This window comes from Bos grunniens, chromosome 23, assembly GCF_055505025.1.
Source record: "Bos grunniens cultivar Pamir isolate PY7600 chromosome 23, Bosgru_T2T1.0, whole genome shotgun sequence".
Taxonomy (NCBI): Eukaryota; Metazoa; Chordata; class Mammalia; order Artiodactyla; family Bovidae; genus Bos; species Bos grunniens.
In genome coordinates this window covers 42,359,938-42,374,948 of record NC_141187.1, presented here as the reverse complement: position 1 = coordinate 42,374,948, position 15,011 = coordinate 42,359,938, and the positions used below count along the sequence as shown (strand labels likewise).

The window sequence follows — 15,011 nt, the reverse complement described above, 5'->3', positions numbered from 1 at the left end:
GCTCATCCTTGAGTCTCATCAGAAGCAAGGTATCAAACAGAGAAAGGAAAAAGGAAAGAGAATTCCTGGCTGTAGCACTGAGAACGATGTCAACTTCTGCGTTCTCTTCCTCGGCTACCTTTGCCAGGTTGTAAAAGCATAAAAATTGGTCTAAAAAGGACTGGGAAATAACTGCTAAGTTATCAAGACAACAATAAGTCTAGTTAGCTAAACAGGAAGCTTATTTCATTAATACCATACTTTTGTGAACAGGGGGTCAGTTTCTCTTTTACAAGGCATGTGATACATGTTGTCATAATTTGGACAGTTATGTCTCCCGAACGTCAAGCAGCTGGCGAGGATGTGGGACTCACCCTGACAAGAGTTTAACACTTTACATGTCGGTATAAACTACTTATCCACCAGTAAGACTGTTTTTTAGGATATGACACTGGTATGGTTGCAAAGCTGTAAAGAGTGGAAACAGAGAGAGCTGTGGCTGAGACTTTTATCTTAGTTGGAGCAGATGAGACGGTGTCAAGAAAGGTTATATCACCAACAAAAAAACCTCTACAGAGTTTGCCTCTAGTAGGAGGAGTGCCCGGGCTTCCCTGGTGACTCACCTGGTAAAGAATCCGCCTGGTATTCAGGAGACCCCGGTTAGATTCCTGAGTTGGGAAGATTCCCTGGAGAAGGGATAGGCTACCCACTCCAGTATTTTTGGGCTCCCCTGGTAGCTCAGATGGTGAAGAATCCACCTGCAATGCAGAAGACCTGGGTTCGATCCCTGGGTTAGGGAGATCCCCTGGAGGAGGACATGGCAACCCACTCTAGAGTTCTGGCCTGGATAATCCCCATGGACAGAGAAGCCTGGCCGGCTATAGTCCATGGGGGTCACAAAGAGTCAGACACAACTGAGCGACTAAGCACAGCACAGGAGAAGTGCCCACTGGTAGAAACCCTTTCAGTCTCTAGTTAAAGAGGAAAATAATCAATATTGACTTTTAACTGTTCAACTTTCAGTGGTTGCAACTGAAGTACAACTGACCCTTGAACAGCATGGGTTCGAATGCATGGTTCCACTTCTATGCACATTTTTTTTCAACAAATATGCAGACAGCTCTTTGGGTTCTCACATTCAACTAACCTATATGCTATCTGGATGAACCTGTGGATAATGGGGGGTGGACCACAGGACTTGAGCATTCCTGGAGGTTGTTATTCATGGCGGAACCAATGGAACCAATCCTCCTTGGATACGCAGGGTTGACAGTGCGGTGTGTAAATCTCTTGAGTGTAACGGAGTACTTTTCCCCCTGTAGGGCCAGCAGCTCTGCCCCAGGGCTCGCGTGATTCTGAAATCTCAGGCTGCTACACTTTCTCAATCACCAGTTGATCCATGTGGTTGAAGAAAACAAGCTCTTCTGTATTGTCCATCGTTTGTTTCTGGGCCCATTACTTGCCACTCGCGTATTTCCCTAGAACTTATTTTGTGTGCACGCTTCTGACTGCCTCTCTTTCTTTTCATTTGCCCTTTTAGTGTAGTTTCATAAAACAGGGACAGTGTATACTGCTCAGGGAGTTTCTATGGGTTTTCTAACTTTTTAAAAATTGGAGTATAGCTGATTTATAGCGTTTCAGTTGTATAGTACAGGGATTCGGTTATATAAACTATATCCTTTCTCGGTTTCTTTTCCATTAATATAGGCTGTTACGAGATACTGACTATAGCTCCCTGTGCCATACAGTTGCTGCTGTTTAGTCACTAACCCACGTCCGACTCTTTGCGACCCCATGGACTGTAGCCTGCCAGACTCCTCAGTCCACGGGATTCTCCAGGTAAGGGTGCCAATAGGTTGCCATTTCCTTCTCCAAACCTGCTGTACAGCACTCAGCCATCAAGAATCTGCCTGCAACGAGGGAGATGTGGGTTTAATCCCTGGGTCGCAAAATCCCCTGGAGTGGGAAATGGCAGCCAACTCCAGTATTCTTGCCTGGAAATCCTATGGACAGAGGAGCCTGGTAGGTTACAGTCCATGGGGTCGCAAAGAGTCGGACGTGACTGAGCGACTTCACTTCACTATACACATGTCCTTGTTTATCTATTGCATACATGGGAGTGTATATCTGTTAATCCCCAAATGGTTTTTAAAAATTAGAGATAACTGTGGCTTTGTAGTAGAGCCTGAAGTCAGGTAGGTTGATTCCTCCAGTTCCATTTTTCTTTCTCAAGATCGCTTTGGCTATTCGAGGTTTTTTGTATTTCCATACAAATTGTGAAATTATTTGTTCTAGCTCTGTGAAGAATACTGTTGGTAGCTTGATAGGGATTGCATTGAATCTATAAATTGCTTTGGGTAGTATATCATTTTCACTATATTGATTCTTCCAATCCATGAACATGGTATATTTCTCCATCTATTAGTGTCCTCTTTGATTTCTTTCACCAGTGTTTTATAGTTTTCTATATACAGGTCTTTAGTTTCTTTAGGTAGATATATTCCTAAGTATTTTATTCTTTTCGTTGCAATGGTGAATGGAATTGTTTCCTTAATTTCTCTTTCTGTTTTCTCATTATTAGTGTATAGGAATGCAAGGGATTTCTGTGTGTTGATTTTATATCCTGCAACTTTACTATAATCATTGATTAGTTCTAGTAATTTTCTGGTGGAGTCTTTAGGGTTTTCTATGCAGAGGATCATGTCATCTGCAAATAGTGAGAGTTTTACTTCTTCTTTTCCAATTTGGATTCCTTTTATTTCTTTTTCTGCTCTGATTGCTGTGGCCAAAACTTCCAAAACTATGTTGAATAGTAATGGTGAAAGTGGGCACCCTTGTCTTGTTCCTGACTTTAGAGGAAATGCTTTCAATTTTTCACCATTGAGGATAATGTTTGCTGTGGGTTTGTCATATATAGCTTTTATTATGTTGAGGTATGTTCCTTCTATTCCTGCTTTCTGGAGAGTTTTTATCATAAATGGGTGTTGAATTTTGTCAAAGGCTTTCTCTGCATCTATTGAGATAATCATATGGTTTTTGTTTTTCAATTTGTTAATGTGGTGTATTACATTGATTGATTTGCGGATATTGAAGAATCCTTGCATCCCTGGGATAAAGCCCACTTGGTCATGGTGTATGATCTTTTTAATGTGTTGTTGGATTCTGATTGCTAGAATTTTGTTTAGGATTTTTGCATCTATGTTCATCAGTGATATTGGCCTGTAGTTTTCTTTTTTTGTGGGATCTTTGTCAGGTTTTGGTATTAGGGTGATGGTGGCCTCATAGAATGAGTTTGGAAGTTTACCTTCCTCTGCAATTTTCTGGAAGAGTTTGAGCAGGATAGGTGTTCGCTCTTCTCTAAATTTTTGGTAGAATTCAGCTGTGAAGCCGTCTGGACCTGGGCTTTTGTTTGCTGGAAGATTTTTGATTAAGACAGCCTTCAGAATGGGAGAAAATAATAGCAAATGAAGCAACCGACAAACAACTAATCTCAAAAATATACCAGCAACTCCTACAGCTCAACTCCAGAAAAGTAAATGACCCAATCAAAAAAGATCTAAATAGACATTTCTCCAAAGAAGACATACAGATGGCTAACAAACACATGAAAAGATGCTCAACATCACTCATTATCAGAGAAATGCAAATCAAAACCACTATGAGGTACCATTTCACACCAGTCAGAATGGCTGTGATCCAAAAGTCTACAAATAGTAAATGCTGGAGAGGGTGTGGAGAAAAGGGAACCCTCTTACACTGTTGGTGGGAATGCAAACTAGTACAGCCACTATGGAGAACAGTGTGGAGATTCCTTAAAAAACTGGAAATAGAACTGCCTTATGATCCAGCAATCCCACTGCTGGGCATACACACTGAGGAAACCAGAAGGGAAAGAGACACGTGTACCCCAATGTTCATCGCAGCACTGTTTATAATAGCCAGGACATGGAAGCAACCTAGATGTCCATCAGCAGATGAATGGATAAGAAACCTGTGGTACATATACACAATGGAGTATTACTCAGCCATTAAAAAGAATACATTTGAATCAGTTCTAATGAGGTGGATGAAACTGGAGCCTATTATACAGAGTGAAGTAAGCCAGAAGGAAAAACACCAATACAGTATACTAACGCATACATATGGAATTTAGAAAGATGGTAATGATAACCCTGTATACGAGACAGCAAAAGAGACACTGATGTATAGAACAGTCTTATGGACTCTGTGGGAGAGGGAGAGGGTGGGAAGATTTGGGAGAATGGCATTGAAACATGTGAAACGTCATGTATGAAACGAGATGCCAGTCCAGGTTCAATGCACGATGCTGGATGCTTGGGGCTGGTGCACTGGGATGACCCAGAGGGATGGTGTGGGGAGGGAGGAGGGTTCAGGATGGGGAACACATGTATACTAATTAAATAATTTTCTATTAAAGAAAAAAAAAAAGAAAGAAAAAAAAATTAGAGATAACTGGCTTATAGCAATGTTCTGGGTGACAACAGACACACAGCTTCATGAGCTAAGAACGACAGAAGAGGGAGACAGAACACACTACTTCTGAGACCCTTGCCACCCGGGATCAGGACTATAATGCATGCAAGGCTTGGCTGGAACACATTTGGAGAGCTGGGTCTCCTTTCGAGTGAGAACGATTTCCATGGGCCCAAGCCTCTCCTGTTCTCATTAATCCAACTTCCAGCTCTCACTGACGTGAAGCAGGAGCAGACATCATCCCTGATATCAGAGCTGGCTCCTGCCCACCCAAGGCTAGAGTCTCCACACTGCAGAAAGCGGAGGGGATGCCAGTACACAAGGAGGTCATGGCCTCAGAGTCACTAAGCTTTGAAGGAGAACGACCTTCCCTCCACCCCACATCAAACGGTATCTTGAAAGATTTTACAATACCCAGAACCTTTCGCTGCCAGCCAAATGAAGGAGGTGGTTTGATCCTGGGCTGAATTCAGATTTGCTGATGAAGAATTTTTAATAACTGTTAAAACAATGCTTTGGATTTTGAATATCTTGTTGGATATGCATGCATATGCATACATAGGTGCATGGTGAGTGTATATAAACATATATATACTCACACATATGCAAGTACAACACTCAGAAAGACTGGGACTCTAGTGCGAAGCAGAGCTTTGGCAATCCCAAACCTAGAAGACATCCAGCTGTGGACAGGCATTGCTGCCTTCACAGTAGAGCTGAACACGTGAGACACTTCATGTGGCTTCATATGATGCCAGGCAAGCAGATGGAAGCCCAGGGCCCTGGCTCGTCAGCTCAAAGATCGGGCTTCTGCCGTTCCCTAAGGCGGGGAGAGCTGCTAGGCTCTTTAAGCTAAGCCACTTGTATAGCACATATCTCATGAGTTCCTTCTCATCACCCTTGTCTGACCACTTCTTCATCCCCCTCTGCTCCTCCCCTCAAACTTGCCTGATCCTGAGAGAAGTACAGACAGCAGGAACAGCTGGTCTCTGGTGTTGGGGAAGCACAGCAGGACCCTGTGATCCTTGCCTCCCATGCCCTCTGCCTGCCTTCTGTCTGCAGAAAAACTTCAGTTTTTCTGATTAAAAGAACAAATGTAATCAGAGAAGTGAGAACATGCAGAAACAAAGGAAAACAGTCAAAAGGAAACCAAATAATAATACTTTAGTCAATAAGCATAGTCGAGGACTTCCAGTTCCTTCTCAAGAGCTACAGACAGTATTCTGAGCCATATCTTGTGAACCGTTTGGCAGATACTGAAACCCCTACCAGGTAGAACAAGTTAACTACATGATGACCAGACTGTAGCCATGATATAAGCTGCCACAATTCTGAGAATTGGCCACAAAGAAATAGAAATAAACCAGTGCTGGAACTGAAGACTAACCGTACTTAAAACAATTAAGATGATGCTGGTCAGACCACCGATGACCGATTTCAAGATGACTGTATGCTGTTTCTGCATGTAGACCCCTCCCTCCGCCTATAAAAGCTCTGGTCCACTGATGGTCAGTGTTGGGGGAGTTGGCCTCTGGACAAGTGGCCACCCTCCTCCCTGGGTGCAGGCGTCCCAAACAACACAGACTTTCCTTTCCACCAACCTGGGCTCTTTAATGACTTTTGAGCAGCGAGCAGTCAGACCCCACTTTTGGTTACGCTAGGGATGCACAAGACATTTCCAGGCATCGTGTGCAGCTCTTAACATGAGTATAAAGAAAACAAAAATGCTCTCCCTGATATTGTTAAAGAAATATTGATCTTAGGGAAAAAAAAGCTTAAAACTAATATGACAACACAGTGACACTGGAGGGAGCTCTAAACATCTAGTGATAGGAAAAAATACTGAAATTATGCACTCTTAAAATTTTAGAGAGATGTTTACATTTAGGGGATTGATACTGTGCTGAATTCTGGCTTTTGCTGGTCAATGTGTCCATCCTTGATATGGACTCAGAGCAGCTGACTGTTAGTAATATGAATATCTATGTGTGCACGGGGGTTGGGGGAGCAACTAAAACTTGCCTTGACTTCAGTCCTTGGCCAAAAAAGGAGGCCAATTATTCTTGGCTTCCACAGGACCTCTAAAAAGCATTCCCTGGAAATCTTTTCTTGGAGAGTTCTTTTAAGCAAGAGTATTTAAGAGACAGAGGAAAATAACAACAACAAAAAGATCAGGGAAAGTGAAACTTGTTGAAACTGGGCACGTTTTGGCTTCTCCTCTTTCCAAAAGATGTTTTGGGAGGAATGTGCCCTCTCGCCTCACCTATGCCCTCCCAAAGCCTCCAGTGATGAAGGTCATGTGGCCCACATCTGCCCTGGGGGCCAGAACCTACCCAGATACAAGTTCTGAACCGGCAGGCCATGTGAGATACCGGGCAAGGGGCCCTTTCGACATGCTGGTGTCTCACACGCAGTCACCTACTTGACCTTAATGTCCAAGCTCACAGGAGGAGGGCAGAGGCCGCCTAGTGCAGTCTAGTCCCTGGGTCGTCACTAAGCTGTGTCACCAGCCCCCCACCCGTACGCATGCTTGTATACACACGTTCCAAGTGGGCTGTTTTCTGATCCACACCCTGTGAAATGCCAGTGCACCCTCTCAAGCTGTTCATCTTTCAGCCCTATGAGTGTGACTACAAAGGGCTGCCGGTGCAGGTCGGAACGTCTGTCCAGCCAAGAAACACAGGCTCTATCTTATATGCATGATGATCACTTTTCCAGTCCCCGTCTCTGAGTCTAGGAAAATTTCTTCCTTCATTTAACAATATTTATTGAACATCTGAGACATTCATCCACTGTGCTAGGCTTGGAAGATGTCCTGGGATTTGTCTAATTTCTCCAAAGAAAGCCTTTCACATTTGGATCTTGTGGAATACCAATTGCCACCTGGACACAGAAAGCCACACTCCAACCTACTGCCCCACCCTGCCCTGGAATAAGAGTCAGATCCACATGTGAATTGCATTTGCATCAGCATTCCCCTACACACATATCAGAAGATAAATCTGCTCCATAATAAGTACATCACAGGCACACAAAACTTACTAGTCAACTTTTGACTCAAGACAGTCTCTATTCTTAAGGAGTCATCTATTTATATCATACTGATAAAAGCCAAAAGTCCTTGCTTGGGCTATGAATGACTATACAGTGAGAGTTTGGACCCACATGATATTTTGTATTTTAATCTGGAAACACCTTTATTTGAATTTCCCAGCCTATCTCCTCTCAATTTCAGTTAATGCCGGTTTGACACCATTTCGCCAATGTCCACTATGATGTCATGAACCTTGTAGATGGAAATCACCCAAGCTATAATTCAAAGCACTCTCAGGGAGCTGAGTACAGAAATCCAACAGACTGGTCATGCAGGAAGCAATAAAACAATCTGGTTTAATAAAGCCTGGGTTTCATAAAACCAGCTGAGAAGCGATCTCAGAGGTGAACCCCGCCAAGTGCTCCTCTTGGCGGCTGAAGCACCAGGCTCCTGGCCGCCATGGTGGACTGGAGGAGACCCAGTCTTCAACCACAACTCCTGCCCTCCACCCCTCCCGCAGACCACGGACAGCACATCCTGTCCCTCTGTCTTGGCTAATTTTCATGCATTTCATGTGCAAAGTCTGCTGATGTCCTTTACAGAACATTCATAAAAGCGGCGCTTGAATGGCAGCGTTTAGTTTACTGGAGGTGAAAGAAGAGACAGCAAATGGGGAAAGGCACTGGCGTCAGGGGGCTGAGAAGGCAATCTGGGCTTGGGAGCCTAAACCCTGCTACCTGCTACTCCGTGAAATGACAGAGCATCAGCCAGCGCAGGAAGGAGCATTTACCCCATGCCGTCCATTTTGGGAAGGGAAAGACTAAGCGTGTTTGGGATGTTTTCTTCTACTTTAAATGCATACGAAGCTGATGGTCCACAGCTCATCTTCTCTTTCTTTTCATCCTCCAGAGGTTTCCTTCTTTCAATTAAAATGACAAGACACCGAAGAAGTGGAACCCCTGGAGGAATGGTGAGGTGGCTAGAATTTTTTGGATCCGTTTTCTCTCTAAATTAATCATATGCCAAAGAACCCAAGTGAAATAGCTTTTCAAGAATCTATAGGAAACTTCGAGCACACCCTACTATGATTCATTCCTAGTCCATTTCTAATGGAGCCATTTCTATATTCAAGGTACTGGGAAGATGGAGCTTGAACTTAACACGTGTACTGCGTTCATAACCTTTGAAGGCATGACTAGGTGTCCTGTTATCTGCCACATGGAATCAGGTTGGTGCAAGTTCACAGCATGAGGTTAGAGGTCGTTCACGGGGAGCTGTGGCTCGGAGAGAAGATGAGACGTGGCCAAGGTCACAGAAGTAGTAGCAATGATGACTGTTAACTTGGCTCAAGTTTAAAAGAAAACATTCCAAAGGTACTATCCTTATCTGAAAGTTTTAATTTCAGGTTAAGAACAAAAACACATTATTAAAATGTTTTTCTTTTTAATTCTAAGATTATGTTTTAATGATGCAAAATAATACAGATGGAATGACTGGAATGTGATATTGCATGCAAACCAACGTCTAGGTCAGTCTGTCCTAAGAATACATTGATACATGCTCCTCAAAAGTGTCTGCATCACCCTTTGGATACTGAAGATGGTTTCATTTACAACATCTTATTTACTTATATGTCACTTTCAATTGTATATTGCAAGGTCTTTAGTAAAAGCCACGTTTTAAAGAAGTGGAGAAGCAAGGAGGTGACTAAAATGCCAGAGGGCACTATACTGTTAGCAAGTCGAAGAATTAGCTAGAAACCTACGCTCTAAATCCCAGCTCAGTAGCTTCTCACCATTGGCTCCTGTAGCGAGAAGCCCAGCTGGAGGGTATGAGCTGCTGCACACCCACCATGAATCTGGGCGAGTCTGGGTGGCCTGTGACATAAGTAGAAAGACTTTGCATCTGTATAGCAGCCTGTCTGATGAGGCTCATGGCAGAAAACCAACAGTGACCAACACACAGTATCTGAAGGTCAGCATTTCCTGGATGTTCTCAGGGCTGAGTGTCTAAGGAAGGAACTGACTCTGAGCACAGGGCGAGGTATATCTGCGAGGGATGCTGGGGGAGGGTAGAATGACGCTGATAAAAAGGGAAGTCACGGCGGGAGGACCACCAACCCAGCCTCTTGGAAAGGCTGTAGGAAGGGCAGTGGGGTCATAGTGCTGTGTTTCAGGGTCTATAAAGATAAATTATGACACTCAGGAGGGAGGGGACACATTTCCTGGTCTCTGCTTGGCAAGAGAACAGAAGAATGGCCAATCACCAACCCTTTTGACATCAAAGGGCAGAAACAGGAGCTGATGAAATATTCCAGAAGGGTGTCTGGGGGCCACACCATGAACATATAGGGCAGGATGGAGGGAGGAGGGGATCACTGCAAGCCTGCCAGGAGCAGGGCTGGAAGAAGGTGCTTGGGAGAAACTTGGTGACATCCCTGGAACAGGGAGGAGGACAAGTAGACTAGGGGGTGGGTGGGAGTTTGAGGAAGAAGGTATTGACTTACAAGTACCTTAAACGCATACTCCTCGAATGTATCCTTAGGATGGTGTAGCCTTGTGAAATGTGAGTTACTGTCTGTTCTAGATTTTTAAATAAACTGTAGTTATTTTAAATAATGGCTTTACCAAAGCTGGCTTTCACATTTGCTCCCCCTTCCCACTTCTAAATCCAGTTCGCTGTTAAATGTGTTAATGTTAAGCTGCTGAGTTAAACATTTCTTTCACCAAATTGGTACCCTGAAGATAAAAATGAAGAGTATGATGAGAAAAAAAGAAGATGATGATGATGATGATGGTAATGAAAGTTAATGATAACTTAGGCCTTGCATTCTGACAGGCAGACATGCATTTTTTCATTTAATTTTCAGAATAACCTCTGTGGCTTCAACGTAAGGAAAACGAGGACAGTATGGTTAAGTGAACTTGTTCAACTTCTCACAGTTAATTGGTAGTGGCAGTAGAATAATTTGAACCCGAGGGTATCCAATTCCAAAACCTACTTCTTACCCTGGCCCTTAGCAGAATGTTCGGCACACAGTAGGTGCTTAATAAATATTGGTGACAGAACAAATGAACTGGTTAGAACAAAACGCGGCTTCTAACGTTTAGCCAATCAAATGGCACAGTGCCCTTCATTCTTCATTGAAATTGGTTAAATATACCACAGTCACTTAACACAATAGAAACAGTTATTATAATCGAACAATGTCACCAGATCAATATTTCCTGCCAAGGGATAAATGACTCTGACTTGCTTTTGACATTTATTTCCCAAAAAACGAACTCCGCTTTGCCCCGGCATTTACAAATCAGCAGGAGATGGGTACCCTGAGAGGTTGCCTGTTCTCCAGAATTGCCTTCGCTTTTGTCTTCTCTATGCAAAGCACAACAATAATAAAGGCAAATTTTAAAAAAGAAACAAACATGGTAATTGTTGTTATTGTGTACCTACTTGTTAAACCTAGTTAAGAATCTGACTTGCAGTTTGTATAATTTAAAAATCCGGTTGATGGAGGTCTAGGGTTGTTTAAAGACCATTTTAAAAAGCTCTCAGACATGCAGAAGCCAGGCCCTTCTTGGCCCCTTCACCTCACATAGCGTGGTCTGTGGTTTGGTTTCGTGTTTTTTTAAAAAGAACAGTTGGTTTTGTAGACGTTCCACGCAAGTGGACTCCCCCTGCTGGTCTTCTGTGGAAGTGCTCCCTGGACTGACATGCTGAATGACAAAGGTAAAGAAAGCAAAGAGCAGGTTGAAACTGGCTCTACAAGGATGCTTTACAAGGAGCCCTCCCAGAACTAAGCTTAGGTTCAGGCTCTTTGGCTGGAGGGGGGATGTGTGCCAAATTATCAAAAACCTATGACGACCTTGACACGAAAGGGTTCTTATGCTGCTTCCGTCTCATATCTTCTGTGACCCTGGGCGAGTGACAGTCCCAGGCCACCTTACTCTCTCCTGATGATTACTTTCTGTTTTGAAACACTATGCATCCACTGTGTGCTTAATTGAGGTCTCTTCCCTGAAGGAATTTATAATCCAGCAGATGATTTAAGACCTACTATCATAAGCCAATTAGAGAACCAAACAAGTGATGAAAGGCCTTTCAGGGAAGAGGAGAACCTGAGATGACCTCTGAATAATGCATCTGATTTACGAAGGTGGGGAGCAGGAAGCCATGCCTTGCTGATCTTGCATTGGGATTTCCAGCTGAGACTAACTTCACAGGCTCTGCCTGGCTTTTTTTTTTGGTCATGTAGCAACATTTGGGAGATGACAGTTGAAATAGTGGTTTGTCTAAACCCAAGTAAGGGGATGCCTTCTAACATATGGCCCCTTGCTTTCAGAGAAGCTGACATGCACAAAATTCAGAGATTTAGAATGGTGCAATCCTTTGCTTTGCTAAATTTTTCTTTATTTTCTAAAGCCTTCATCATGAGCTTCCTTTAAATTGGGAACCTCCTAAGAACGACAAGTGTATCAGAATCACATATATTCAGGTCATACACGACATCTGTGGAACAGAATGAATTGAAGTATTCTCTGAAGTGTAACAGTGGTTGTTTTGAATGAGAATGACCAATGCTAAAAGATGGGACGTATTTAGAAAATAAAGTCTAAAGGATGCGTGCTGATATTACCCACAGTCTATGTTCTTGAAAATGACTTCTATCAGGCATAATCAATAATACTTAAATCAAGCATAATCAATAATAGTTACATATCATTAGTTTTCATGTCTTATTGACTCTAGGTCTGGCTGTCTATATTCATCTTACTAATATCACGTTACCGATACCAAATTAAAGTCAAGAGTAGATCTGTAATAAATTAATAGGCACATAGGAAAATGGGAGACCGAGACACCTGCGTATGGGTAACGCTCAGTGAAAGCCCTTAACAGCGTGGTCACTGCTGAGACCTGGAGCTAGCACACCCGATCGTAGCAACGTGGACCTGGTATTTTCCTATGAAGACAAGCAGGAATCCAGGAGCCCTCACCCAGATTCTTCTTGAAGGTAAAATACAAAAGAGCCCTTGCTGACTGCATCAGGATTTAAGAAACGAAGGAGCCTGGAGGGATACAGTGCATTGGGTCGCAAAGGGTCGGACACGAGGAGCATCTGAGCACACACTAGGGAGGGGGTGAGGTAAGGCCAGGAGGGAATGGGAGGAGGGATGCAGATCAGTGATGAGGTTCAAGGATGAGGAAACTCCTGCCTGTTATTGACCTGGGAGAGAAATGAATGTCATCACAGTGTGGAGGTTGCTGGTCCACAGTGTGGAGAGAGGGGACCCGGTTTCTAGTGAGTCAGAGTCCCGACTCAGAAATACCTCCTTTCTCTGATTTCCTCGGAGGGAAGTAATTTCTCCAGCCACTAGAATCCAGTCTCTCTTCATTCATAATAGGATTGCACATCGTCCCTGTGTTTAAACTGTTCATATAAGAGTCTTCCCTCCCTATGTAGGCTGTCAGCCTTCTTGAAGTCAGCTTATATGTTTTCATTCATTTCTCTCAAAGTTTAATATATGGAAATATTAAGTATTAGTTGAACACATAACTAAATGTATGAAATACAGGTTTGCTCAATCAAGGCAGCGATGGTAGTTTAGACACTAAGTTGAGTCCGACTCGTCTGTGACTCCATGGACTGTAGCTTACTGGGTCTCCTCTGTCCATGGCATTTTCCAGACAAGCATACTGGAGTGGATGGCCATTTCCTTCTCCAGGGGACCTTCCTGACCTGGGGACTGAACCCGGGTCTCCGGCATTGCAGGTGATCTCCTGCATTGCAGGCGGGTTCTTTACTCTGAGATGTCATCACCTAAGTTAATGTAAATGTTGACTCCTGGAATTGTGAACTACAGAATACAAACTCTGCCAAATAGCAGAGAACTTTCTAAAAGCCTTCCCTCTTGCTGTGCTTGCTCCCTGGCATCCAGTCCAGACCCTGCCTCCAAACACTCTAAGGTAAGAAAAACGTAGCTTGAAGTAAGCCAGGTCTTCATTGGGAGAGCCTATTAAGATGAAAACACAGCCTTGGGCAGCCTGTGAGTCTTTATCTCTGAAGGGTTTACTAACACTGTTACCCAGTCTTCCTTATCGTAGGAGACCATCAGATCATTCTAACTCCATTGCCCACATTCCTCTCTGCCCTGACTTACCCCAGTTTAATTGTCCCTTTCCAGAAAACAAAACAACAAAATCAAACTCCACCAAGTACTTAACTGTATTCAAATATCCATACAATTCTATCTATGGCAACAGTCTCCGTCTTCCAGAAATTTAATTGCCAGCATCCCCCACCTCCACGGACAATAGAAGAAAATGGGCCTCAGTCTCGCAAACTTCTGCACCTCTCAAGGAACTAATTAAATCTCCTAGGATGCCCTCACCCACACCCTAAGAAATTTGAAGGGTGTGCAAAATCCCAACCCAATTCAACGCTCTTATAATAAAAGCCCTTTACTTGATATAAAGCTTCAGCTTGAATTTCTTTGTCTCTCTCCCCCCACAGAGTAGTAAATTTCCAAATTCCCGAAAGGTCATGCGCTTGGCAATGGAACAACAGCGTCCTGAGAGGGAGCGTGTTAGTGAGTGTACTTTTCTCCAGGCCACTCCGCGGGCCTGCTGTCTCTCTTGGGAGCTACAGGCGTCATCCAAGTGGGTGAACGCTGGGCACAGCGGGAGACAGTCTCTGGGGGTGATGGTGGAAAACTCGGTACCTGCACCCGGTGGGGGGTGCAGCAAACCAGATCTTCGGGATTAGGTGCTGTCCCCTGGGGAGCTGCCAAAAGTCCTCCTACCCAGCTCTCAAGTACTGGGGTGAGGAGGTGTCTATTCACAAGAGGAAAAGGGTTCTCCCAACTCCTACCTTGGGAAGCTTGAAAACAAAGGAGAGAGAAGGGAAACAGCACTTGCTGAAATGGCTTAAATGCGCCAATGATCATGCCACGTGTTTCATCCTCCTCATACGACCCTACAAAGTAGGAACCATTACTCCATTTAAAGATGATCTGAAGCTCAAAAGAACATCCTCAAAATGACACAGCTAGTAATTTACAGATGCAGGATTCAAACCCAGGCCTGTCTAGGTCTTTAAGCCCTGTTCTTATCTCATAGCACGCTGCCTTTCCAAAGGAAAACCTGGCTTTTAGGTGCAAAATAGAATTTGTTCATTTGATAGAAGGTGATACTCTGAATTCATCCTTTTTGTTATAGACTTGGGTTATCAGATCCACTTATTCTTAGTCTGACCCTCTTGTACTGTGAGCTCTTGCCCATGAAATAGGAACCCAGTAATGGAGGCCAATCTTGCCCTTTTATCTTACGCAACAAATGTTTAATGAATGGATGAATGAATGTGAGTCAGTGGTTGAAAGAAAGAATGAATGAATCTGACAAGTCCATAAGGGGAACTGAATCAGCAATCTTGGTCTTCAGTGCTTCTTAATCACTTTTTTTTTTTTTTTAAATCCACATGACATGACATTTCGGTGTCTATAGA

The 15,011-nt window shown here is 43.5% G+C and overlaps 1 protein-coding gene across 14 annotated transcripts in view; it reads right to left on the bottom strand.

Moving 5' to 3' along the window:
• ATXN1 (ataxin 1) overlaps positions 1-15,011 on the bottom strand; it is a 420,722-nt gene that overhangs the window by 80,152 nt on the left and 325,559 nt on the right. For 2 of the 14 annotated variants that reach the window (XM_086370186.1, XM_086370179.1), the window contains one exon: positions 603-737. The exons of the other annotated variants lie outside the window; for them this stretch is intronic. The gene's annotated coding sequence lies outside the window, so the exon portion shown is untranslated. The remainder of the gene's footprint in view (positions 1-602; positions 738-15,011) is intronic. 14 annotated transcript variants of the gene reach the window in all.